Raw genomic sequence first — 25237 nt, 5'->3', positions numbered from 1 at the left:
CAGAAGATAACAGCTGTTGAGTAAACCTGCTGGGGCAATGGGAAGAGGAGAAATGTTGGTTCCCAGCTGCAGAGCTGCCAGGGCCAGCACCCATCACCTGCTGAAACAAGTGATGTTGGGAAATATGCATTGTTATTATTATTCTGAGTTCACACCTAACTTTCACTTTAAGGTCCCAGGATGGTTCTGGTGGGCCCTCACAGTGGCCACCCCTCCATATTCTATAGTGTGTTTGGTCTTTGGTTTTTTTATTACGAACCAGATTGCCAGTTGCCATCACAGCCTCTTCCCATCTTCTGGCAACGTGCCCTGAACCCTCAGCCTAAAGGTAAAGGTACCCCTGACTGTTAGGTCCAGTCACAGACGACTCTGGGGTTGCACACTCATCTTGCTCTATAGGCCGAGGGAGCTGGCTTTTTTCCACAGGCAGCTTCCGGGTCATATGGCCAGCATGACTAAGCCGCTTCTGGCGAACCAAAGCAGTGCACGGAAACGCCGTTTACCTTCCTGCCGGAGCGGTACCTATTTATCTACTTGCACTTGGCATGCTTTCTAATTGCTAGGTGGGCAGGAGCAGGGACCGAGCAACGGGAGCTCACCCCATTGCGGGGATTCGAACCGCCGACCTTCTGATCGGCAAGCCCTAGGCTCTATGGTTTAGACCACAGCGCCACTCGCATCCCCTGAACCCCCAGCCTACCTGGCAGCAAGTCAGTATGTCAAATCCTCAGTCCTGGCTCAATCCACATGCCCAGAGTCCAAACCGAAGCACAGTCCCACAGAGATCCTGAAGCGTCCAAGCTGAGGGCCACCAACCTGGGCAGTTGAGCAGACGCAGCCCCTCAGCTCTGCTTCCCTTTTGTTCTTTGAATGCTGATTGCAGCATCTGCGCTTGATGAGGCAGGTGACCCTCACCTGTCCTGAGCCTACTCCAGCTGAGGAACCACACCCCTCCTCCCTGCTGTCCTGCCGGTTCATGACACAACAGAGCTGAAACAGAATCCCAGCCCAAAAGTACTGCTAAGGCTGGATATAGGCTCAAAGGAGCGTTTCAGTTTAAAGTGTTGTAAATTTAAACATGGAATGCCTGGCGTGTTCTGGCCATGGGGTCATGAAGAGTCGGACATGACTAAACGACTAAACAACAAAACAACAACAAATTTAAACATGGAAAACAGGTAGAGAAAAACAGGACTCCATGTTGCCACCTGGTGGCACAATGTTATACCGCACATACAACACCTATAAATCGCTTTTGCTTTACCAGTCTAGCTGACTGCTAAGTCTCAGTACTGTTAGCTCTGTCTCTCTCCCTCCCTATGTTCACTAGCCAGACTGGTTGGGCCTAAATAACTTGCACCCTTTTTCACTTGCAATGGTTCAAAGGTTTTCTCCTCCTTGTGCCTCTCCCTGCCAAGGGTCTTCAAAACACATTGTTCTGCTTTGGGGGGGGGGGACGTATTCTATAACATGAAGAGATGTTAACATTGTAATCCTATCTGTATCTACTCAGAAGTAAGTCCTGTTGGGTTTGGTGGGCCTCACTCCTAAGTGAGTGTATATAGGATTTCAGTCTAAGGCTGTGCAAACCTATGCCAACTTACTTGGAGGTAAGCCCTATTGAACTCGGTGAGATTTACGTCTGAGTAAACATACATAGAATTAGGCTGAATGGCAAGTAATGAAACTAGAAGAATTCAACTGCTGCCACATTCTAGGAGCCAATACAGCATTTCCCCAAAGAGGTGTGATGTATATAAGCCATTTCCTTTTCCTATCTTGAGTTAATGTAATTTCACACTAATTTAATATGGCTTTATTTCATTTTATTTTACTTAAAAACAGGCACCAAAGTTGCTTATTGGCTTGATAGGAAACCTTTCAAAATGTTCCCTTTTGTCCCACAAATCCACACTTATTTTTGTGAGCTCTTTCTATAGGATCAGTTGAATTAGGCAGGCATTCAATTATTTCTAGGAAGATTTGATTTTCAGTCTTCAACGTTCATTGTTTCAACATGATGAAAGCGGGAAGGGGAGGATGACAGCAACTAAGAAAAAAAATGTTTGCACCGTTTTGAGCTTCTCTGTTATGATGAACAGAGAAAGAAATTAGTGCAATTATATACATGTCCGTGCACACAGGTCTTGACATATTTATGTCTCAAACATTCCTCCAACACACACACAGAGAGACAGAGAGACAGACAGACAGACAGACAGACAGACACACATTTTTTCACATTGAGGAGTGGAATATTGTCAAGCACAGTGCTGAGGCTACTTGGCTTGTTCCCATACAGAAAGAACCTTTGGCGTTCCCATATTCCAATGGGCAATTCAGTCATGGCAGAAATGTGCCAATGGATGCTATAAAGCAGCAGGCAGTGGGTGTGTGGTGTGTGCAAGCATTTCAGAACTGCTAACAGCAGCTCCGTTGTGATCCAAACAGCTGTGAGCAAAGACACAGGTGTGCTAACCCAACAAGGGCTGCTTGTGCCTTCCCAGTATGGTGTTGGCCAGGTTAGCAAAGTTGCAGCTGACCACATAACAAACAAGGCTGCCTGAGAAACATCCGCTTGGAGTAAACATTGGGTATGCTTAGTGTTATGTTCAACAATCCATAATTCTAAAGAGCAAAACACAACAACAGCAAATCCCATTGTCCTAAACACTGGCTATTATGCCAAGAAGGTCCCTCATCTTGGTTTGTGGACAAGTTGGGGCATTCCTATAGGTGCAAATGTACCCGTCCAATGTGCTGGTGCGCCATGACAAGCTGAAGAGTTCATCTGCCTTTTTATTGACACTTCCATTCTTGTGCCCATTCTCAGACATCAGCACAGTTAAACAAACTTCAGAACAGGGCCTTTGGATATTTGCATAAACAATGCATTCCCTTGCCATTTAGAAAAAAAGAAGATGTCTTGGCAGTGTAGATTAGTTGGAATTCAACCAGCTTACACTCCACAATAAGAGTTCAAATTGGGTTCCCGCACTCACCCTCTGCAACAATTATCACCACGTTATGAGAGACTGCTGGATTTGAAGTGGATTGCAGAGCTAAGATTGCTTGCCTAATGAAAACTAAAAATTTCTTTGACTTTGTGTGGGCTAGCTGTGGATCTCCAGCTCTTGTTGGGTCTACAACTCCCATCATCCCTAACCACAGGCCATGTTGGCTGGGGCTGATGGGAAGTGGAGCCAAAACAAAAATCCAGAGGGCTGCAGGTTCCCCATACCAAATGTCCAAAGAAGACGCTCTAAGAATTCGTGCTGGTGCAAGTAGAGTGCCAACCTAGCATTCGTTCCTCTCCTTCATGTCATGTTCCCCCTTTTTTGTGACACGCCATAAAGCACAATGTACACTGAGGTAATAAAAAATATAATCATCTGTCCATCATCATTCTAGTACCCTTGAGAGATCCATGTCAAGAAAATTATTCTGCCCTGACTAATAGGCACACACACACTCCTTCAACTCTGCAGACAAAAGCCCTTGCACATAAGTTTTGAGAAGACGCAATGACTCTCCATCAACAAACTGGAACTTGACTAGTTTATGCACACAGTTCTCTGCAGTTAGGACCTAAATTAGTCCCTGCAGAGAGTGTTGAGTGCAGCAGTTCTGTCTAGGAATTCAGTTCACTTTTACCTAGGAATAACTAATGGCACCCCCTCACAAATGTTACAGGAGCAGCTTTTACATTCTTACAAGCATCTGAAACCAGAAACATCCCTCTGCAAATTCACTAAAATTAAATCAATCCAGTTACCAAAAGTAATAGGACCAATCAGACTTTTTTCACAAGAAACAGAGGTTTTTAATGGTTTTCTGTGATTATTTTTTGAACAACTGCCTTGAAGAAAATCAGATTTCTAGTTTTGATTTCTTTTGGAAATGTACTTATTGCATATAATAAACCCTTTCCCTCTCACACACACCATTTTTCAACTAGTCAACAGTAATATGATCATAATGTGCCAGTAATTATTTTTTTCAGAACCTGGAAAACTTGACATTATTTTATCATGAAAGGATATGTCCCAAAATTTGATGGAACTTTTGTTCATCGTGACCCCAGTAATTTCACAGATTTCCTTCCATTTACAGAAATCTATTCCTGTCCACCCTGCTCTACACTAATAAGCCAGTTCATAGACCTAAATTTATGATGATGATGATGATGATGATGATGATGATGATGATGATGATGATGTATACCTGCAGGCCTTAGGGAGGTTTACAACATAAAAACAAAATACAAAAACACAAAATACATAATAAAAATAAGAACAAGAACAACCTAGCACATTTTAAAAGTTACTGATTTAAAAATAAAAATAACGAGCAGCACAAACTTCTTCACATTTGCTCAGTACTAGGTCCTACTGTTTTCAGTGGGTAATACTTTTAGGTAAGAATGCATGGGATTGCAACCTAAGGTTGTCTTGCAAGTAAATTCTGCTGAAGATGGTAGTACTCATGTTTTTAGTGAGAATTCATAGGACTGAATGATATCCGAGCATGGCCAATGGCCAGCGACAATGGGAGCTGTACTTCAGCTCCATCTGAAGGGCCAAAGGTTCCCCACACCTAGGTTAGGAGGAGATTTAGCATCCTGCTAGCCATAGATCTAATTGCCTATTGAACCTCCTCTTAATGCTTGATTCTTCATAGAGCCTAGAATTTCACTTCACTGTAGGAAAACTTGTCTGGATCCCCATGTATTCTACTTGTGTAGAGTCATACTGCTTGTTCCTATTTTCATCAAAACATTTGGTTTCCTTTCCCTATCTTGCATCACAGCCAAGTTCTCTTGCTCTTTAACTTCTCTGTCACATGTCAGAGGGATTTACTTCTATGGATCCAAGATCAAAAAATGCAGACTACAATAACTACAGCAGAAATAGAGAAAGGGGTGGTCAGTTTTGGGGGCGGGGGGAAGAAGTCCATTTTTTTTCATTCATGAAGCATGATTTCTTTTTTCTTTTCTTTTTTAAAATCCCCATTATTATTATTATTATTATTTTGTACCATTTCTCCAAAGCAGGCTGCAGAAATTAAAATCAATTCACTGTTATAGCAATTCATGCTAGCATAGTCAAAAAGCATACACAAATCGGCCTCATGTCAGCCTTTCATCATTCAGAGCAGTGAGCTCAGTGGCGACAATAGAGCTCACGCTATTGCATAGAAATGTGAAGCCCAATTAACATCAGAACACACGCTAATGTTCTAATGAAGTAAATGGACTTCAGATGAGGAGGGGGGGAAATGCCTATGCACCAATTAGCTGACACCGAAGGCATGTGAAGAAATAGCACGAATAGGAACGAAACAAAAGAGAGGTAAAAGTCACAATTTAAAGTAATTACACACAGGGGCTTATGCCAAGATGTTGCAGTGCCCTTCATCACAGTGAGAGGCCGGCAATTCTTGTTCGTAGGATGTGGGCAATTCACATTTCACATTGTCTTTCCATGGTGCCCACATGCTCAATTTTACAGAACAACAGGCCCCACTGTAGTTTATTTACCTACTGAAGCGAAAACCCACTTTAATGTAAGAACGTACGCCGAGGTGTCGGCTTGAGCAGAAACCAAGCACAAAAGAACTCCTCCAACTTCATTTGAACAGCTGGGGAGAGTCTGTTATGTATGGGGGGGGGAATTAACAAAGGCCAAAAAGGAAAGAAAGAAGGGAGGGGGGGAGAAATAACCCAGTAGCTCAGCATAGAACCAGAGAGCTAGCACTGCCCTCGCCCAGCTGTTGCACGATATGGAAGCATCAGAAGAGAAGAGGTGGAGAAATGGAAAAGCTGCAGCACTTCTGAGCAAAAGGGATGCTTCCTCCTCCACACCCACCCACCCCCGTATGAAGAAGATAATATTATATAAAACGAAAAGCAAAGTCAACTCTGTTTAGATCTAAATGCGGCCTTGGAAGACTGTGAAGGCAATAGCTCTAAACAGATTGTGCACCAGAGGAGAGGAGTATTTTGTGGTAGAGGTAAAGGGTAAAGGGGGCCCTGACCATTAGGTCTAGTCGTGACTGACTCTGGGGTTGCGGCGCTCATCTCGCTTTATTGGCCAAGGGAGCCGGTGTAGAGCTTCTGGATCATGTGACCAGCATGACTAAGCCGCTTCTGGCGAAACCAGAGCAGTGCATGGAAATGCAGCACCACCCGCATCCCACTATTTTGTGGTAGAAAGGCTATATAACAAGGCTAACCTGTTTCCTGTCCATGGGCCATATCCCCCCTACACCTACACACAGACACACACACTCAAACTGGTGTACTCTTTAGGCAGATAGCTAGGAAGCTGGCTTATAGCAAGTCAAATGAAGAGTCCATCTCAATCAGTATTGTCAACACTGACTGGCAGCAGCTCTCCAGGGTTTCAGGTAAGGGTCTCTCCCAACCTTACCTGGAGATGCTGCCAGGGATCAAACCTGTCATGCTCTGTCCCTGGACTATGCATCTTATATGCTTAATATAATTGTATGTGCAGTGTGGTTTTGCATTGAACTGGCCATAACTCTTTATGGGCTGGAGCCCATAAATACTTGGACACGCAGATTCAAATTCACATTTAAGTACACTACTGAAATACTAGACTACTTGAAGTCAGGGTGTACAAAAAATATTTGGAACATGGATGGGGAAACCGTGGCCCTCCAGATATTGTTAGAGTCCAATTTCTATCAGCCTGCCTCATCTCTCCCTCTTGGCCCCCCTCCTCTCCAGCCTCCACGTCTGCCTCTGATTCTGGACTGCTCTCTGCCACAGACTCTTCCTTCTCACTAAACCCTGTTACCTCTTCAGCTTCCAACACCGACTCCTCCCAGTCTGTTCCCTCTTCTCCCTCTGACCACTCGTTGTCATCCCACCGCCAATCCCCCGGCTCTGAGCCTTCTTCCCTTGGGGGTTCCCCAGTGCCTCCCACCACTCCTCTGCATAACAACAAATTTAAGAAGGACGTCATAAGAACTATTGGCAGTGAAGTCCTATGCATGTCTACTCAGAAGTAAAAAATCACTGAGTTCAATCGAAATTCCTCCCAGGTAAATTTGAAGAGGACTGAAGCTTTAATGCCTGCAGTCTTATAATCCTATAGACACTTTTTGGTGTCATAAAACTCAGAGGGGCTTACTTCCTCCTAGCTAATGTGGTTTGTTGTTGTTTAGTCGTTTAGTTGTGTCCGACTCTTCATGACCCCCTGGACCAGAGCACACCAGGCCCTCCTGTCTTCCACTGCCTCCCGCAGTTGGGTCAAACTCATGCTGGTAGCTTCAAGAACACTGTCCAACCATCTCGTCTTCTGTCGTCCCCTTCTCCTTGTGCCCTCAATCTTTCCCTTCATGGATCACTGCCTTGCCATGGCGAAGGGGCTTGAATAACTCAGAGAAGCTATGAGCTATGCCGTGCAGGGCCACCCAAGATGGACAGGTCATGGTGGAGAGTTTTGACCGAACGTGATCCACCTGGAGCAGGAACCGGAAAGCCACTCCAGTATCCCTGCCAAGAAAACCCCATGCACAAAGACAACAGGCATATAAAAGCTCATGTGGTACAAGAGGTTAAAAAAATAATAATCTGAAAAGAGTCTTCTTTGAAAATCTGGGACCAGGCTCACTGGTTTCAAGAAAGGGTTGGTTTTAAAAAACAACAACAACCAAATATTTAATATAATGAATTCATCCTGTATATATCTGATCAAATCAAATGTTTAATTAAATAACTGACAGAATATGCTTTTGCACATTAGGTTTCTTATGTATCATATTCCAGTATTCAATAAGGGGTTTCCTGTTATCTCGAAAAGTCCTGGCCTTTTGTTTCCCTTAATATAATCAAACGAAACTTGACAGTGTATCCATTATATGCTCTGCTGAACCCATTACAAAGATCAGGTGCCTTTTTATTTTGCCAGTTTTAGTCAATATTACCTTCAGCATGATTAATGAATTTCTTACCAGTCCTGCTGTTTTGCAATACAGTGGTGCCCCGCAAGACGAATGCCTTGCAAGACGAAAAACTCGCTAGACGAAAGGGTTTTCCGTTTTTTGAGTCGCTTCGCAAGACGAATTTCCCTATGGGCTTGCTTCACAAGACAAAACGTCTTGCGAGTTCTTGCGAGTTTGTTTCCTTTTTCTTAAAGCCGCTAAGCCGCTAAGCCGTTAATAGCCGCTAAGCCGCTAAGCCGTTAATAGCCGCTAAGTCTCTAATAGCCGTGCTTCGCAAGATGAAAAAACCGCAAGACGAAGAGACTCGCAGAATGGATTAATTTCGTCTTGCGAGGCACCACTGTATCTTTAATTAATCCAAGTAGTAATACCTTGGGATCCAAAAGGTAAGCTATAGCTAATCATTTCTTTTAAAAGAAAGTATTGAAATAAGTCTATAACTCAACCAAACACTGTGTGTATTTGTATTTTGTATTTCAAACATGTATTCTATTTTGTATCTCAAACAGCTTAACAGATACTTTCTGAGATGCATGCACAAAATGTACCATTAATATACCATTCTATAGGGGGAGAAGAGGAAGTTCCGGAAAGTGGAAATCTAATATTCAGACATACTATGGACCATCTCACGAAGGCCCTCCATCTAGTCAAAATAGATTAAAATGGCTGTGAAACAGAACAAGAATTATCCTGATTAGTTAGGAAGATCATCAAATATCAGCTCAGAGATGGTTTACCTTCATTAGCTCAAAGCAATGAGAAAGTGCAAAGCTGTTGAAACCAGAGTCCTTTTCGTTGGAAATTCCCAGGTGTCAAAAAAGGTTATTTATGTATGCCACCACTGCGGTCCATATTTTGTTAGTCTAAAGATGGAAAAACAAGTGAGGTCCCAACTAAAGAAGAATGGCAACTTAAACTGATGGAATATGCACAGCTTGCGGACCTAACATATAGAATAAGAGAACAAGAAGAACATACATTTAAAGAAGATTAGAATTGGAAAATGTTTATTGAATATATGGGGGGGGCAGATTGTGTACATTTGGAAACTTTGGCAGGCTTGAGATAAATTCAACAATGTAAACAAGTTTTGTTGGTTGTAATAATGGAATACGGAATGGTTTAGCTTATGTAAAACATGCAGGGATATATGATATGCAAAATGAACCATGGAAAGAGAGGAGGGAAGTCACTGACATTTTAAGGTTTAATATTCTAAAGTGTGAAACAGAAAATTTAATAAAAAATTGTGTGTGTGTGTGCGTATGAAAATGCAAAGCTGTTGCACATCCTCCAGTTCTTTCCCCACCTGCTGAGCGGACAAATGGAACAGGAAATGGAGCAGGAAACAACTATAGCACCTCAAATTGTAGTGGTCACAGTGGTTGCCTGTCTTTAAGGCTGCAGCTCAGTGAAATAGCATCTGCTCTGCATGCAGAAGGTCAATCTCAGGCATCTCCAAAGCAGAGCTAGGAGGGACTCCCCATCTGAAATCCTGGAAAACTGCTAAGAGTCACAGTAGACAATGCTGAACTAAATGGACCAGTAGTCCAGTCTATGGCAGCTTCCAGTGTTCCTATCTAGGAGACTTCTTCCAGTCACAAGGCCCACTTTACGGCACTATTGTGAACCTAATCCAAACCCACAAATTATGTTTCTACAAGGCTTTGGCCTAGACCTGATATCGGTATTCTCTCAGGCTTAGCGTTAACATTACACTCACCTCATGATGTGGGGAGTTCTCGTGTGATGTCTTTCCTCATTGGCATTGTATATCATGTGCAGGTGACATTCTCTTGCTTTTCACCTCTGGAATCAAGCCCAGTAATTTCATGATCGCTCAGTTTGCCATCTTGCTCACATAGTAATTGCAATATTTACCTTAAGTTTATGAGGAGAAACTTTCAGGAGCAGGAGTGCCAGCGTGGCCCTGCAACCGTGAGTGCCTGGGGCTGTGGGTGCCACACACCATGGATGGCCCTGGCACCAAAATTTGTGGGTGCCCAGCCCCTTCATGGGGAATTTTGTGGCTGCTCAGGCACCCAGAACCCCCAGGGAGTTGGCACCTATGTTCAGGAGAAAGATATTTCTCCATCAGAACAGAATACGCAGCACACAGATGGCCAGTAAAGTGCAGGGGCGGAGGAAGGGGTGTGGTGGCTGCGGTCCGCCCCGGGTGTCACCACTGAGGGGGGTGACAAAATGCCAGGCAGCACTCACCACAGGGCCTGCAGAGCACCCGAGCCACGCATCTCTCCTGGGAGAGACACAGTGGCTTGGGTGCTCACAGGCTCCATGCCTCCCCCCAGCTGTAGGGCGACTGAGTGGGAGGAGGCCGGCTGAGTGGAAAGAGGCCCCAGCCCTATAGGTGGCTTGCCCTGCCCCTGAGCGCGCCGCCCCAGGCACCCGAGCGGCTTCCTCCACTGCTGGTAATGTGGAGACAGTCTAGCTTTCTTCTTCTCTGTGGTTTCAGTCAAGGTACTGGCACAGAGGGACTCTGCCAGAACCGAGTGGCCATATTTGTAAAGGGCAGACACTACGGCCAGGGTAACCAATATGGAACCCTCTGGATGTCGTTGGACAACAATTACCATTGTCTCTGTCCATGACCAATGGTCATGCAGACTGAGGCTGATGGGAGTTGGAGTCCAACAACATCTGGACCATACCTCTGCTCTGCAGAAACAGAAGTCTTGACTTCCATTTTATTGTTAACTATTGTTGATGTGGTATCTATCCCAGGGGGTTTTCTAAAGAAAGTCACCAACAACAGGGAAGGAAAGTACATTACAGAAGACTCACCTAGGGCAAACAAAACATGTGTCAACCAACATTACAGCTCATTTCCTATACCAGCACATCACAATGTAGTAAGGATAACTTTTAAATTTCACCTCAGTATCCAAAGCTGGTAGCTGGCTTCAGTTTTTCACACCGTGTAGTTTTGTTCTAAAGGGATGTCTATTTACAACCTTAACTGTACCCAAAGAAGGTGGTGGTGCTTGTTTTTGTCTGATATTTATAGGCTATACTTTATAGTTAAAATATATAATTACTGAAGAAGGCATAATGAAATCTTCTATTGTTAGACAACACATAGCAATTCTAATTAACAGGGGAACTGATAAAAGAATTTACAGTGGCACTGCTACAGGAAAATGCAATTTCTTAGTATGGCTCTTGCCGTTTGTTTTACGGCACTGTGGTTCTTTTTGCATTCATGGTTGATTTGGGGAACTCATCTACAGCAAAACATTTTAGGTACCACCAGCCGTGTCAAAACTACTACAGTGTAACAAGCAACAGAATTTCTGGGATGACACCACAGCTAGCAGCAGAGAGGATGGTGGGACAGAGGCACTTACCTGACCTCCTGGCGGGTGAATTGTTGCTGCTTACCATGAGGACAAGGCGTGAGGCAGTGCAAACACACAGGCAGGAACCAGATTGGTTCAGCTGATTCATTTTACCGTATTTTTCACTCTATAAGATGCACCAGACCACAAGACGCACCTAGTTTTTGGAGGAGGAATACAAGAGGAAAAAAATATTATGATTCTCAGAAGCCAGAACAGCAAGAGGGATCGCTGCGCAGTGAAAGCAGAATCCCTCTTGCTGTTCTGACTTCTGGGAGAGCTGCGCAGCCTGCATTCGCTCCATAAGACGCACACACATTTCCCCTTACTTTTTAGGAGGGAAAAGGTGAGTCTTATAGAGCAAAAAATACGGTATATTATGAACCGCCCTGTGATCCTTGGATGAAGGGCGGTATAGACATTTAATAAAGAAAATAAAAAATAATTTGCGCCACATTCCCATGTTGTGACGTGTGAAAGGACTCCTTTAAAAAGTGTCAAGTGTGTGTTTTGAGAAGTTGTTGTTGTTTTTTGTTCCACTACATCTGCAGGAACAAATCCTTCCAGCTCTACAGTTCTACGACTCTATGATTCTGTGAAAATAAAAAGTATGTAAAAATTAATTTCATGATCATCCCATGGTAAGTTTTTGTCTGTAAAAGCTGATTGCACCTTAGCTTCTGTAAACTTAGCGTCTGTAAAAGCTGAAAGTACCTTAGCTTCAATGCAAGGTACTGACAGCAATATCACCCTTTAATTGTTTGTATATTCACCATCAACACAAACTTCTGGATTAAATGAGAATAACCCATCACACCACATTAGTGTTGGGTTAGGACTGGCAAGAGCTAGCTTCCAGTTTCCACTTAGGCATAAAGCTCTCTGGTAGGGTTGTGCAAATCTTGTCGCTTTGGTTTTTCGTTCAAATCTTAAGTTCGGTTTTCTACACTTCCACATCAATTTGCAGCTTCTTCTTTTTTTAAAAAAAAGACCGTCTGCATAAGAATCCATCAGCATGCTAGCGTGACTTTCTACAAATATGCACAAATGCAATTTTGCCTAATACCCATGTTTTTGCAATTTTTCTCCAAATATTTACATTTTTTACACACATTTCACCCGAGCGTATATGCTTTTATTTATTTTTTACATGTTACTTGTCTGGAGATCTGCATTGCAGAATTTGGAGAACTGCAAATTCTGAAGGATGTCTGTTTTGGTTTATGTCTTGTTTCAAAAAAGAGGAAATAAGGCAAGTTTGCCTTGGAATGCAAACTGAATCCAATTTCTTCCCCAACCCTGCTCTCTGGTGATATGGGCCCAGTCACTATCTCTTTCCTTTACCCACCTTGACAGGGTTGTGGTGAGAATAAAAGGGAGGCATGTACCTTGAGATCCTCAAAGCAAAGGCTGGATATAGATGGATAAAATTAATAAATAGTGCGAGAATTGGGGTGAGTTTTTCTAGGGCTCTGTTAATAACTCAAGAAACATGAGAATGATGATGATAAATTTGTATCCCATCCATCTGACTAGGTTGTCCCCGCCACTCTGGGTAGCTTCCAGCATATATAAAAACATAATACAGTGGTATCTTGGGTTAAGAACTTAATTCGTTCTGGAGGTCCGTTCTTAACTTGAAACTGTTCTTAACCTGAGGTACCACTTTAGCTAATGGGGCCTCCTCCTGCTGCTGCTGTCGCCGCGCCGCCGCCACATGATTTCTGTTCTCATCCTGAAGCAAAGTTCTTCACCTGAGGTACTATTTCTGGGTTAGCAGATCTGTAATCTGAAGCATCTGTAACCTGAAGCATCTGTAACCCAAGGTACCACTGTAAAACATGAAACCTTAAAAGGCTTCCCTATACAGGACTGCCTTCAGATGTCTTCTGAAGGCTATAGAGTTGCTCATCTCCTTGACATCTGATGGGAGGGCGTTCCAGAGGGTGGGTGCCACTACCGAGAAGGCCCTCTGCCTGGTTCCCTGTAGCTTCACTTCTCACAGTGAGGGAACTGCCAGAAGGCCCTCGGTGCTGGATCTCAGTGTCCCGGCTGAATGACGGGGGTGGAGAATACAAGTGTGCAGTACTGAGGCCCATGCATCAAGCAGCAGTCAAGAGCACCCAGATCTTATTAAAACAAAGAATGCCTACATCTGTTACTCAAGTTATTACAAAGCCACCAGTGTCATACTTAATAAATAACGAGGCAGGCTTTTTAAACAGAAACCTGATGTAAACTTAACACTCACCCATTTTTTTTTTATTTTTTTTTTTTTGAAATGTAACGTTAAAAGCGAGCTGCCTATGTAGAAGGAATCTGACGATTTTCCACGCAGAGGAGGAAAGTGGAGCAGCCTGTGCCAAAACTTGGCTCTTTTTGCCATAATCGCTGTGCTGGGATAGCTGTGCTTTAGTACTATTTGTGTAAAACAGCGTCCCAGTGAAATGTGGGCCAGGAGTGAAGGAGGGGGGAAAACGCACAGAGAGAGAGAGCAGCCCAGACACTGCTGGTTTATTAAAGTGCCCTTCATTCACCTGCTCCATCCAAATCAAACAGCTCTGATTGGCGTTCCGTCTTGTAAAACGGGTATTGTGTGAGCAGTGGGCAGCTGGAGTCCTCTGAGAATCTTCACTTGTCAGAGATGAATCAATCATCTAGAAAGATGTCAGCATCTGCCCAAACCATTTTATATTAGAATAAATGGCAGATGGTGGTGTTTTTATATTTAATCAGTTCCACCAAATGCAGTTTCATCTCTTATAAAACTAAACCATCTGCAGCGTGTAGGTGTACAGATCTAGCTAAATGCCCGCTGCAGAAACCTCTTCTCTTAAAGGTAAACGGTACAAGTTAGTGGCAGCATTTTGGCACCATAAACTACAGGAGGAAGGGGAGGGGGGGGAGAGATTTGACTTTTGCTTTTTAAATATCAGTGTGTTCTTGCAAAGGCTTTCAGTGTAATCATGCCAATAATTTATGTGTAGTATCAAGGCCCGTGCTTAATTCATAATTTAGATGGCACATATCTGCGTCAGCCTGCCCTGGATTGCATGAAAAAAATCACCTCCCCCACTATGTGTGTATGAACATACTTCTTTTTTTTTGCAAACGCCTTTGGCTATGTGCAATGAAGTTTATTTACTTCGCTCTGGGTGCAATATTTGTCCATCTGCAGGCCGGTGTGATGAATCTTTTACTTGGAGGGAAGTCCTGCCAATGTGACAGGTTGCAACGCACACTTACCTGGGAGTGAGCTAGATTGACTAAAACAGGACTTACTTCTGAGTAAACATATATAAACTAGTACTTACCTTTAAAAGGTTGTACTGTTATTCCCCGATAAGTGAGCACAGAATGAATTCTAAAGCTTTTTTTGTCATTGCTTAAACCTATTGATTTTACTTAGCATTTTATTGATCAAACGTTGATAAATAGTTTTATCATTTTTCGTTGTGAGCATTTTTCCTCATTGTTTTCAGGGCAGGGAGATGCTCGAATCCTCTACTTCAGGGATGAGGAAACCTGTGGCTGCCAGCTCAACAACTTTGTCTGGATTTTCACTTTGGGGAATATGGCATCCCTACCCAGACCACAACTTTCATTAAGCCTTCCCAGGGGTGCCAACTTAAATAAAAATAATTGGGGGTGCCTAGGTAAGCCCTGCCCTGCATAATTGATCACATGATGCAGTGCATGCACACCATTTGAATGGCAATGCCCATCAACTTGGGGGGCCCAGTCCCCTCAAATATTTTATTCAGGGAACCGAAGGGACCTTGGCCCCTATGTCCCTTCCCATTGGGACGGCTGGCTGGGGCCAGGAAGTTGCCTTATACCAAGTGAGGCTGCTGGTCCATTTAATCCAGTATTGTCTACACTCTCCCGGGTTCCAGGCAGGAGTCTCTCCCGGCCCTACATGGAAACGCCAGAAATTGAACCCGAGACCTTCTGAATACAAGGCAAATGTGCTACCGCTAAGCTACAACCCATCTGCAAAACCAATGGGAGTCTGAAGGGCTACAGATTCCACCCCCCTGCTCTCACCATATAGTACAGTGGTACCTCAGGTTGCATACGCTTCAGGTTACAGACTCCGCTAACCCAGAAATAGTACCTTGGGTTAAGAACTTTGTTTCAGGATGAGAACAGAAACGGTGCAGTGGCAGTGGGAGGCCCCATTAGCTAAAGAGCTAAAGTGGTGCTTCAGATTAAGAACAGTTTCAGGTTAAGAACGGACCTCCAGAAGGAATTAAGTTCTTAACCCGAGGTACCAATGTATATGTTTAGCTGTAGAAAGGCATGGTTTCCACCACTCCCAGTTAATCTCTCTTTCTTCCTTTCTTTTTTTGGTCACGATTTCTGAGTAGAGCAGGTTGGGTACGTTGGCTGCATGGTATTTAACCAAGATGAAAAATAAAAATAGACACCCACAACTTTAACGTAGATTATCTTTTGAGCGCATACGTCTGAGTAGCACCATCTGGGTGGGGTTTGACCAACAGCAGGTTAGAGAGCTGATTTCAAATACAAGCAGATGGATTTCCCCTTACTTTTGGCTGTATGAAGCAAGTACACATCTTACCACCAACTGGACTATTTGTGAGCAAGTAGCATTGTGGAGAGATCAACTATTTCAATATATTGGGCTGTGTTTCAGCGTATGCTTCGACTGTAGCATTTTTGATGCTTCTCAATTCTTGGCAATCAACTTTTTGAATTGGAGTGTTTAGTATGTTCCAAGTCCAGTATCTTAAAAGTGCCTACAACATGTCAGAGGACATTTACCCCTTCTTGTTGGTGAACTAAAGTATATATGCAATAACATTACTAAGTTGCTAAGAAAAGTCTGGATTTATTTAAGCATGAACAAACACACAAACAGAGAGAGAGAGAGGGAGAAAGAGAGAGAGAGAGAGAGAGAGAGAGAGAGAGAGAGAGAGAGAGATTTTTTGGAATACCATCTAAGACTGCAGTCATGTATCTAGAACTAAGCATCATTGAACCCAATGGGACCTTTTAAGACGGTCAAAAACTAAGGATACTTCTAGGCCACCACTATTTTTGCTTGGGATTCAATCACATGGCGACAAATTCAGGTTGTACAATTATAGTGGATTTCGCAGTCCTGTGCAAAAAGAAAAATCCTGCTTATCGGATCAAAAGATCAGGAAAGGGCCAGGAAAATGCACCTGGAAGTAGGAATGTGGGTTACCATCTACTCAATTTGCATTTAAAGGCAGACATGCATAATTTGCATTTTCCAAAACAATATGTGGCAGGTCATACTCTGGACTTTGTTTTCTCAGCTGGGTGGGAACAGCGTGATCTGAAAGTGGGGGATCAGCCCCTTGTCGTGGTCAGATCACTTGCTGCTAAGCTTTAGGCTTTCAGCACCATTTCCCCTCAGCAGAGGTGGGGGACCTGTGAGATCATCATCTGAGGCCCTTCTCCGTGTGCCTCATCCATGAGGGGTCCAGAAGGTGGCAACATAAGAACGGGTCTTTTCTGTGGTGGTTCCCTGTTTGTGGAATGCTCTCCCCAGGGAAGTTCATCTGGTGCCTTCATTATACAACTTTAGGTGCCAGGCGAAAACATTCCTCTTCAACCAGGCCTTTGGCTGATTAACATCCAATACCCTTTTAAAAGTGTTGTGGGATTATTGGTGTTATGTACTGAGTTGAATAGGATCCAAAATGCAGAGTCTGATTGGTCCTAGAACAATAGGATTCAGAATGCAACAGTCTGATTGGTCCTAGAGCAATAGGATTCAGAATGCAGAAGCCTGATTGGTCTTAGAGCAATAGGATTCAGAATGCAGCAGTCTGATTGGTCCACAGGAGCCACCCAATCCAGCTCCAGGTGGAAGTGAATCTGCAACCTGATTGGCCTACAGGAGAATCCCAGAATTAGCCAATCACGTGGGGCCCATTGTGTAAATAATGTATATAAAGCAGACATTCTGGGGGAACTTCCATTCCTCCTCACCACTATGAGCTGAATAAAGAGCATGAAATTCACTCTCGACTCCAAATATATTTCAATTGGTTTGCTTTGTTCTTATTTTTTATTATGCATTTTGTGTTTCTAAGGACGTATTTTTATGTTGTGAACCACCCTGAGATGGGTGAAGGGCGGTACACAAATTCATAAATCAGTAAAATACAATAAAATAAATAAAAATCCAGGATCTTCAGAAACGGCAAGTTTTACTCTCAGCTACATATAATTGTGTATCTTAACAGCCTAATGCATATAAACAACACCTCCGATTGCCAAATACATTTCGACCATACGGATGTAATTTACCTATCAATATGTGCCACTGAGGAAGACCGTATGGTCAAAATGTATTTGGCAACTGAAAGTGTTACTTGCATTAGGATGTTAAGTGGCACTCTCTTCTGTCATTAAAAAGACCCCTAAGGATCGGTATTGGGGTCTGTGCTTTTGAGCTTGTTCATAAATGATTTGCACTTGGGGTAGACAGCTAGGTTGCCAGGTTTGCTTGTTCAAGGTGGTTAGAACAAAAAGGGATTGTGAAGAGCTCTTAAAGGACCCCGCCAAACTGAGTGAACGAGCAGAACAGTGGCAAATGCAATTCAATGTAAACAAGTGTAAAGTGATGTTGGGGCAACAACAACAAAAATCTTAATTTCACATATACACTCAACTGGCGTTGACTGATCATGAACAAGACCTTGGGGTCATAGCAAACAGCTTAATGGAGACGTCGACCCAGTGGACGGCAGCTGTGAAAAAGACAAATCGCATGCTAGACATTATTAGGTCAGGAATTGAAAAACAAAACTGCCAATATCATAATGCCCTTACAGTGGCGTAGCATGGGGGGTGCAGGGGGGGCCAGCCGCACCGGGTGCAACATCTGGGGGTTAGTGTTAGGGGGCGCAAATCCACGGGTTAGGAGGCGCAAATTACTTGCCTTGCCCCGGGTGCTGACAACCCACGCTACGCCACTGTGCCCTTATACAAATCTACGGAATACTGTGTACCGTTCTGGACGCCTTACTTCAAAACGGATATTGTAGAGTGGGAAAAGCTTCAGAAAAGGGCAACCAGAAGGGATGGCGTGACTCCCCGATGAAGAATGGTTGCAGCGCTTTGGACTTTTGAGTTTAGAGAAGAGGCAAATATGAGGTGAAATGATAGAAACTTATAAAATTATGAATGGCTTGAAGAAAGTGGATAGAGGTTGGGGGTAATCTGCCCCTCTCCTAACAGACAGGAGGTTCTTGTTATGCTAAAACATTTGTATTTCCTCATTTGGTTCAGAAGCTGTTTTTGATTGGTATACACTGTACACAAATACATTGAGCAAAATTTACAGGGTAGGGTTGGTAGGTCTTAACTTTGTACATTTTGTTACTCAACCAATCTGTAGATCAAGCAACAGGTCAATAAGATCTGACTGCTCAAGACAGCAGTCCAATCAATGGAGACTGGGATTAACCCAGAGCACTGAAATTAAATCCAGCTCCTGGATCTATATCTGCGCTGACCACCCACTGCCTTGGAAGATAGCCTTGTACGTGTGTGAAGCCTGGGGCAGCTACCCTTGCTTCCCCCCAACACTACTCCAAATGGCCTGTCACCATAGGCCATGGGTAAGCCCAGGAGCCAGAGCTGGCGCAATCGCCTTCTAAATCCAGCCCACGTACGGTCCGGGAATCAGCGTGTTTTTACATGAGTAGAATGTGTCCTTTTATTTAAAATGCATGTCTGGGGTATTTGTGGGGCCTGCCTGGTGTTTTTTTACATGAGTAGAATGTGTGCTTTTATTTAAAATGCTGTGGATTTTGGGGGTTTGTAGAGATGAATAAAGACAGACAAGAGATGTTTTCTTTCTGAGAGCTTGCGTGTGTGCCAGATGAAAAGTGAGAGAGAGAGAGATAGAGAGATAGATTCTTTCTCTAGCCTCACAGCATCTCCTTTTATTCAAAGTTACAACCAGCATGGCCACGAATGTGCCAGTGGCTGATTGGCTCAATACAAGACAAAGAAACTGAAATCCTATTGGCTCATTTGTATGTAAGGCGGGCTTACATAGCTCCATAGATCTTTGGCACATGAAAGACAGAATGTTAGAGCTGTATTTAGACAGGCATATAAGCTCTTAATCCACCTATGACTAAGATTGATAATGTTATGACTAAGGTGTTTACTAATGTTTAGATTGTTATATAAACTCACACAATTAATTATACATTGAGGATTAACACATCATTGTGATTTACACATCATTGTGAACTAAAGGTGAACTAAAGAGAAAAAGTGTGGTATGTAAGGAATGCTATACAGAAAGGTCTGTGCCAGGCACAGACCTTTAGCCTTGTGCGTGAAAGAGAGGGAGAGAAGCGTGATTGATTATAAACAGGCCTTATAGTCTGTTTTAGAAGCAAAGGAGCTAGAAAGAATTCCCAAAATGCAGGGGGGAAAATAACCCGTGTTTTACTACACTGGGACATAGAAATAACATGTCTACATCTCCTCCTTTTTTTTCTTCTTTGCGAGGTAAGGCAACTAGGTGAATAAAGCAACAATACTTCCGGATCAGTGGTTTGCCATCAAATGCCGGAAATAAGACTGCTAGGTTTGATGGGGCAAAAGTACTTCAAGATTAGTGGTGTGCCAACGAATCTCAAAATAATCCTACCCACATCTCCCCTTTTATTTTTGTTTTTTCTTACTGGTGGCGTTGCCATTTCGCATAATAGGCTGCAAGGAGCGCGCTAGGTGGTGGTGGAGGAGAGAGAAGGCGAGAAAAAAGATTTGTAAGGCTAGGAATGCATTGGAGAAAGCAACAAAACAAAATTAATATACATACAATAACAATGGTATAATAAAAGACATCGCGTAGCCATTTGAGATTAGGTAGCCACGCCGTCGACCACAAGGAAAAGGAATCCCAGAGTCCTGAAAATCCGATATCCTTTTTAATGTGATGAGTGAGATTTTGCAAATGAGAAATTTGCCTTTGAACGGCCTTAGAATTGTCAGTGATGTTAAAACAGCACATCTCCTCGAATTGTTCACAACCATAATGATGTACCATGAGTAGGTAGTCCAAAGTAGATTTCGACCTTAATAAACCGTTGCGAAGTTCAGCTTGCTCTGTGTTGAGAAGATGAAGCGCCTTAGACGTAATATTCAGGGATTTTGCTGCAGAGCAAGCTAAAGAATTAATATTTGCGCTATTACGCACAGCCAAACCTGGAACACCTAAGAGAGAGACAGCTAAAGAGATGTATTCAGACCTGCTAGGGAGAGAGACAAGATCATCACAGTCATCAGACAATTCAACACTACGCTGATGTCTAGAGTAAGAGAAATGATGTTTCTCAGGCAATATGATAGACAGACGGCTTAAACAGCAAGGTGTGCCGTGACTAATGTTTGCCGGAATGTAATTGAAAGTGTAACCTGGGCAGGACCAAAACCAGCCTGCTGGCAGTTCTGTGTACTTATATATATAAGAAATGTTTACATAATCAGAGCAATTGAAGTTATTTTTGCCCATTTTTATGCAATTTTGTTTCGTACAGTTGACCATACGTGCACAAATAGCATTATAAGAGGCCACATATGGTGTTGTCAAATCAATAGCTAAAGGTGGGCGTTTATGCAATTGCGTGCCCCAATTATGATAACCTTTATATCCAAGGGTACGAAGTGAATCATTTTGAGGTAGGGATGTGTAAAACCAAGTATCATTTTGTATGTCATGAGGATCATGGCAAACTGGAATGAGACAAGAGCCAAGGATATCACCAATGGCTACTTGCTGAGTAAGGCAAAATGCTGAGACATTGAGCGTCCTTGCAAACGATTCCCATACATTTAACGATGTGGAATCACCAGTAGGAAGAGCTGAAGTAGAGAGAGGCAAAATTAAAATACTGAAAATGAGAATTATCATGGAATTCATATTAAGACAAGCAATGAGGGATAGAAGCTGGTTAGTAGGGCTTGCTTCCAGCTGCTGTTCTCTCCTATACTGTTCAGCTTGTAGAGAGAGCGATTTTATTTGGCCCCACGTCACTGGGGGATTGCGATGTCCCCGCTTACGAATCCTGGGGGGGCTGGACGTCACATCGCTGGTGATCTGGAGTTGGTGGTTGAATTGAGGCAATGGATCCGGAAGAACCTGTCGCCACGCCATGGTGCAGCCGGATACAACGTGCAGGAACCCACCGAGCACCCTGTGGAGTAGAAACTGCAGCGTAACCCTTACCCCATGTAATCAATTTCACTGGTTCACTCCACTCATTGGAGGGTAGAATTTTATAGCGCACCAGTGGAGCTGGAAGAATTTCCTTTTGCTGGAAATGCTTTTGAAGACGTGTGTAAGATTGGTGATCCTGTATGGAGATATTCAAATGATTAAGAGTGAAAAGCACACTTGACAACCAACTTTCCTTTTCTGAAAGTGAGTTTGGAATGCCTGCTTTCTTTTCCTGCCTGATCAGTGCAGTTTTCAGGGTACGATGAGAGCGTTCAACTATAGCTTGACCTTGAGAATTATAAGGGATGCCAAACAGATGATGAATATCCCAAGTTTCACAAAATTTAGCAAAGCCTTTTGCACAATACGCTGGGGCATTGTCAGTTTTTATAGAATGAGGCTTGCCCATAACTGACATTGCACGAACAAGATGATTACAAACATGTTTAACTTGCTCTCCTCTTTGAGGCGTAACCCAAAGGTAGCCAGAGTATGTGTCGACAGAGACATGCAGAAACTTCCAGGGTGAGAAAGGGGCAAAATGAGTTACATCCATTTGCCACAATTGATTTGCTTCCAGTCCACGGGGATTAACCCCAGGGCTGGGATGGCCAATCTGATTGGAGCATTGAGGACACTGCTGAATTATAGCTCTTGCCGCTTCCAATGAAATTTGAAATTGGCGGCTAAGGGCTTTTGCATTTTGATGATGAAAAGCATGACTTTCTATAGGAGAGACAGGCAAAATCTTTAGCAAAGAATCTGCTTTTGCATTTCCATCTGAAATGAAACCTGGAAAAGGTTGGTGAGAGCGAATGTGCACTACAAAGAGTGGGTGAGAACGATTAGAAAGAAGCAGTTGCAAAGACAGGAAAAGACTCAACAAGTTATCATCTAATAAAGGACTTACATAACTGCCTTGCATTCTACATATGACGTTTGAAACATATAAGCTGTCAACAATCAAGTTAATTGGTTGTAAAGAAAAATAATGCAGAGCTTTTACAGCAGCTGCAAGTTCAGAACGCTGAGCAGACTTTTGTGGGAGAGTGTACAGGCTATGCCACTCCTCATTCTGTTGCCAAGCAACAACTCCTCTAGAAGGAGCCCCGTCAGTGAAAACAGTCAGGGCATTCAAAGGAACAGGGGAAATGATAGAAGAGAAAGACATAGGGAATTGCTTGCTCATTTGCAGGCGCGTATCGGGTGGAATATGACAATCCACCTGACCCACAAAATCAGCGAACGCACACTGTAAATCCATGCTCGTGGAGAGAGCTGTTTCCCATTGTTCTAAAGGCATAGGGACAATAATTTGATTACAATCAACACCAAAAAGATGCTTACAACGTCGTCGTCCCTTGCTAATGAGCTGAGCAAGGAGATCCACTAAAGGGTTTACTGTGTTTCTTGGTGCATGATGTAAATAAAGCCATTCTAGTATATGAACTTTTGATGGACCTTTCTGAATAATTGCAGCAAAAGGTTGTACAGAATCCGTCATTATGACCAAATCAGGCATAACATTAGGAATCGCTCGATCCACCCAATGAATACGCATGAGTGCTTTCAACTGTGCAACAGTTTTGAGTTGATCAGAGTTCAAGGTGATTTGCTCACCTGGAGATTGATGGCCTTTTAAGGCTGAAAACAGTGGCCTTAGCACTTCAAGAGGGATTTTAAAATAAGGCCTTATCCAATTAATGTTTCCCAGCAATTGTTGCAGTTGTACATATTTCATTGTTTTTGAAACATGAAGTTCTGGGATTATTGGAATAGAGTAACTAGCTATCATTTTATGTCCTAGATACTGAAAGGGGGGAGATTCCTGAACCTTCTCTGGAGCAATTTTTAAACCATACAAAGACAAACTGGTTATTAAATCATGTTTCCAATTAGGGGGAAGGACTGGAGAATAAAAAAGTATATCGTCCGTATAATGTTGAATCTTAAGATGTGGGTACTTAAGACGAAAGGATTGAAGTGCCTTATCCACAAAATATTGGCACATAGTGGGGGAATTTATCATGCCTTGTGGCAGAACCTTCCAGTGATATCTCTTAGATGGTCTACTATTATTTAATTCTGGAATTGTAAATGCAAAAAATTTGCGATCCTTTTCATGCAGGGGAATAGAGAAGAAGCAATCCTGCAGATCTATTATAGCCAATTGATATGAATGTGGAATCATATTTGGATTAGGCATACCACATTGCAAAGGCCCCATGGGTTCAATAATACTATTTATGGACCTCAGATCGTGCAAAAATCTATATTTCCCATTTTTCTTCTTAATTACGAAAACTGGGCTATTGAAAGGGCTGACAGAAGGTTCTATATGGTCAGCTAATAATTGCTGATCGACCAATTGTCTCAAAGCAATCAATTTCTCTGTTGTAAGAGGCCATTGCGGAATCCATATAGGATCAGTGGACTTCCAAGTAAGTGGAAGCACAAACTTACTCATTTATTTGAATCGTTGCTTGTAATTGTTGCAACAAATCTCTTCCCCACAAATTAAGATGAATTTTGAGCACACAGGGCTGAATATATGCAATAACTTCAGAGCTATCAGGCAAAGAGACAGGCAGCCACTGTGCGCTTTTGCAAGAAGCCTGATTACCTCCCACGCCCCACACTTCAGGAGAAGTTTCAAGCGGCCAAATTTGTTCCCAAAAATTTCTCGAAATGACCGAAACATCCGCACCAGTGTCTATTAGACCCTCTAATATTTTTCCATTGATTTTATACTTACGAAGGAGTTTCTCTCTTCCAATACGTTGGGTCACAGCTAAAAGCTGAGGGGAAAAAGATAAAGAGAGCTTGTGCAGATTAGTGTCAATAGCACAAACAACATCAGGTGGTGAAGGCAGCATCACCAAATGAGCAAAAGATTCACCCTTTGTTAACTGCATGGGCATATGGCTCCAAAATTGAACCATAATTGTGCCCACATAGTCAGGAGGCAAGGCACCTGGGATGACATGAATGCCTTGTTTTGCAGCAGAAAATTTAGGTAAAATTAAACCTGTGATATTAGGAGGAAGTGGACCTGCCATTTGGCTGGCCATGATTATGATTTCACCAGGCAATGCAGTGTTTTTGGTCTCTTGATTAATCAAATCAATGGCAAATTCAGAAGGCATATTTTTAGTAACTTTTGCAGCAGCAGAAACTAAAGGCTGACATCTCTCTATTCTTTGGGGCCCGAGAGACTGGGCCCAGTGAAGTTTCCCTGAGACCTACATTGATTTGCCCAATGATATCCTTTCCCACACTTTGGACATTTTTTGGAAGGTCTGGTCGTGGTATTTGCATTATTATTCTTCTGTGCAGTCCCACCTTGGGCCTTGCACTGCTTTGCAAAATGACCTGGACGATGACAATTATAACAGTTTCCTGTTTGTATCACGGAAGCCTGAAGTGCATTGGCAAACAAAGACATTGTATGAGATTGACTCCCTACTTCCGAACACGCTTTTATCAAATCTGCAAGGGAATATGTTGAACGGCTTATGATTGATTGCAGCATTTTTTTACAGTCCGTGTTAGAGTTCTCATAAGCCAATTTTTTTAGCAACTCATTCTGAGCCGTTTCATTATCTATCTGTCTACAGATAGATTCCTTCAGTCTATCCACAAATTGATGGTATGGCTCTGTATT

The 25237-nt window shown here is 42.9% G+C and overlaps 1 long non-coding RNA gene across 5 annotated transcripts in view; it reads right to left on the bottom strand.

Annotated features, from left to right (window-relative positions):
- Positions 1-11624: 11624 nt before the first annotated feature.
- The window catches only part of LOC309528297, a 58117-nt gene continuing 44504 nt past the window's right edge, over positions 11625-25237 (bottom strand). For 4 of the 5 annotated variants that reach the window (XR_014217620.1, XR_014217621.1, XR_014217622.1 and 1 more), the window contains one exon: positions 11625-11923. This is a non-coding gene — a long non-coding RNA (uncharacterized lncRNA). Of the gene's footprint in view, positions 11924-16350; positions 18083-25237 lie in introns of those variants that run through there. The other variant, XR_014217618.1, reaches the window with a different exon arrangement.

This window comes from Podarcis vaucheri, assembly GCF_965113315.1.
Source record: "Podarcis vaucheri genome assembly, chromosome: 3".
NCBI classification, from domain to species: Eukaryota; Metazoa; Chordata; class Lepidosauria; order Squamata; family Lacertidae; genus Podarcis; species Podarcis vaucheri.
This window is presented reverse-complemented; position numbering and strand designations above follow the sequence as displayed.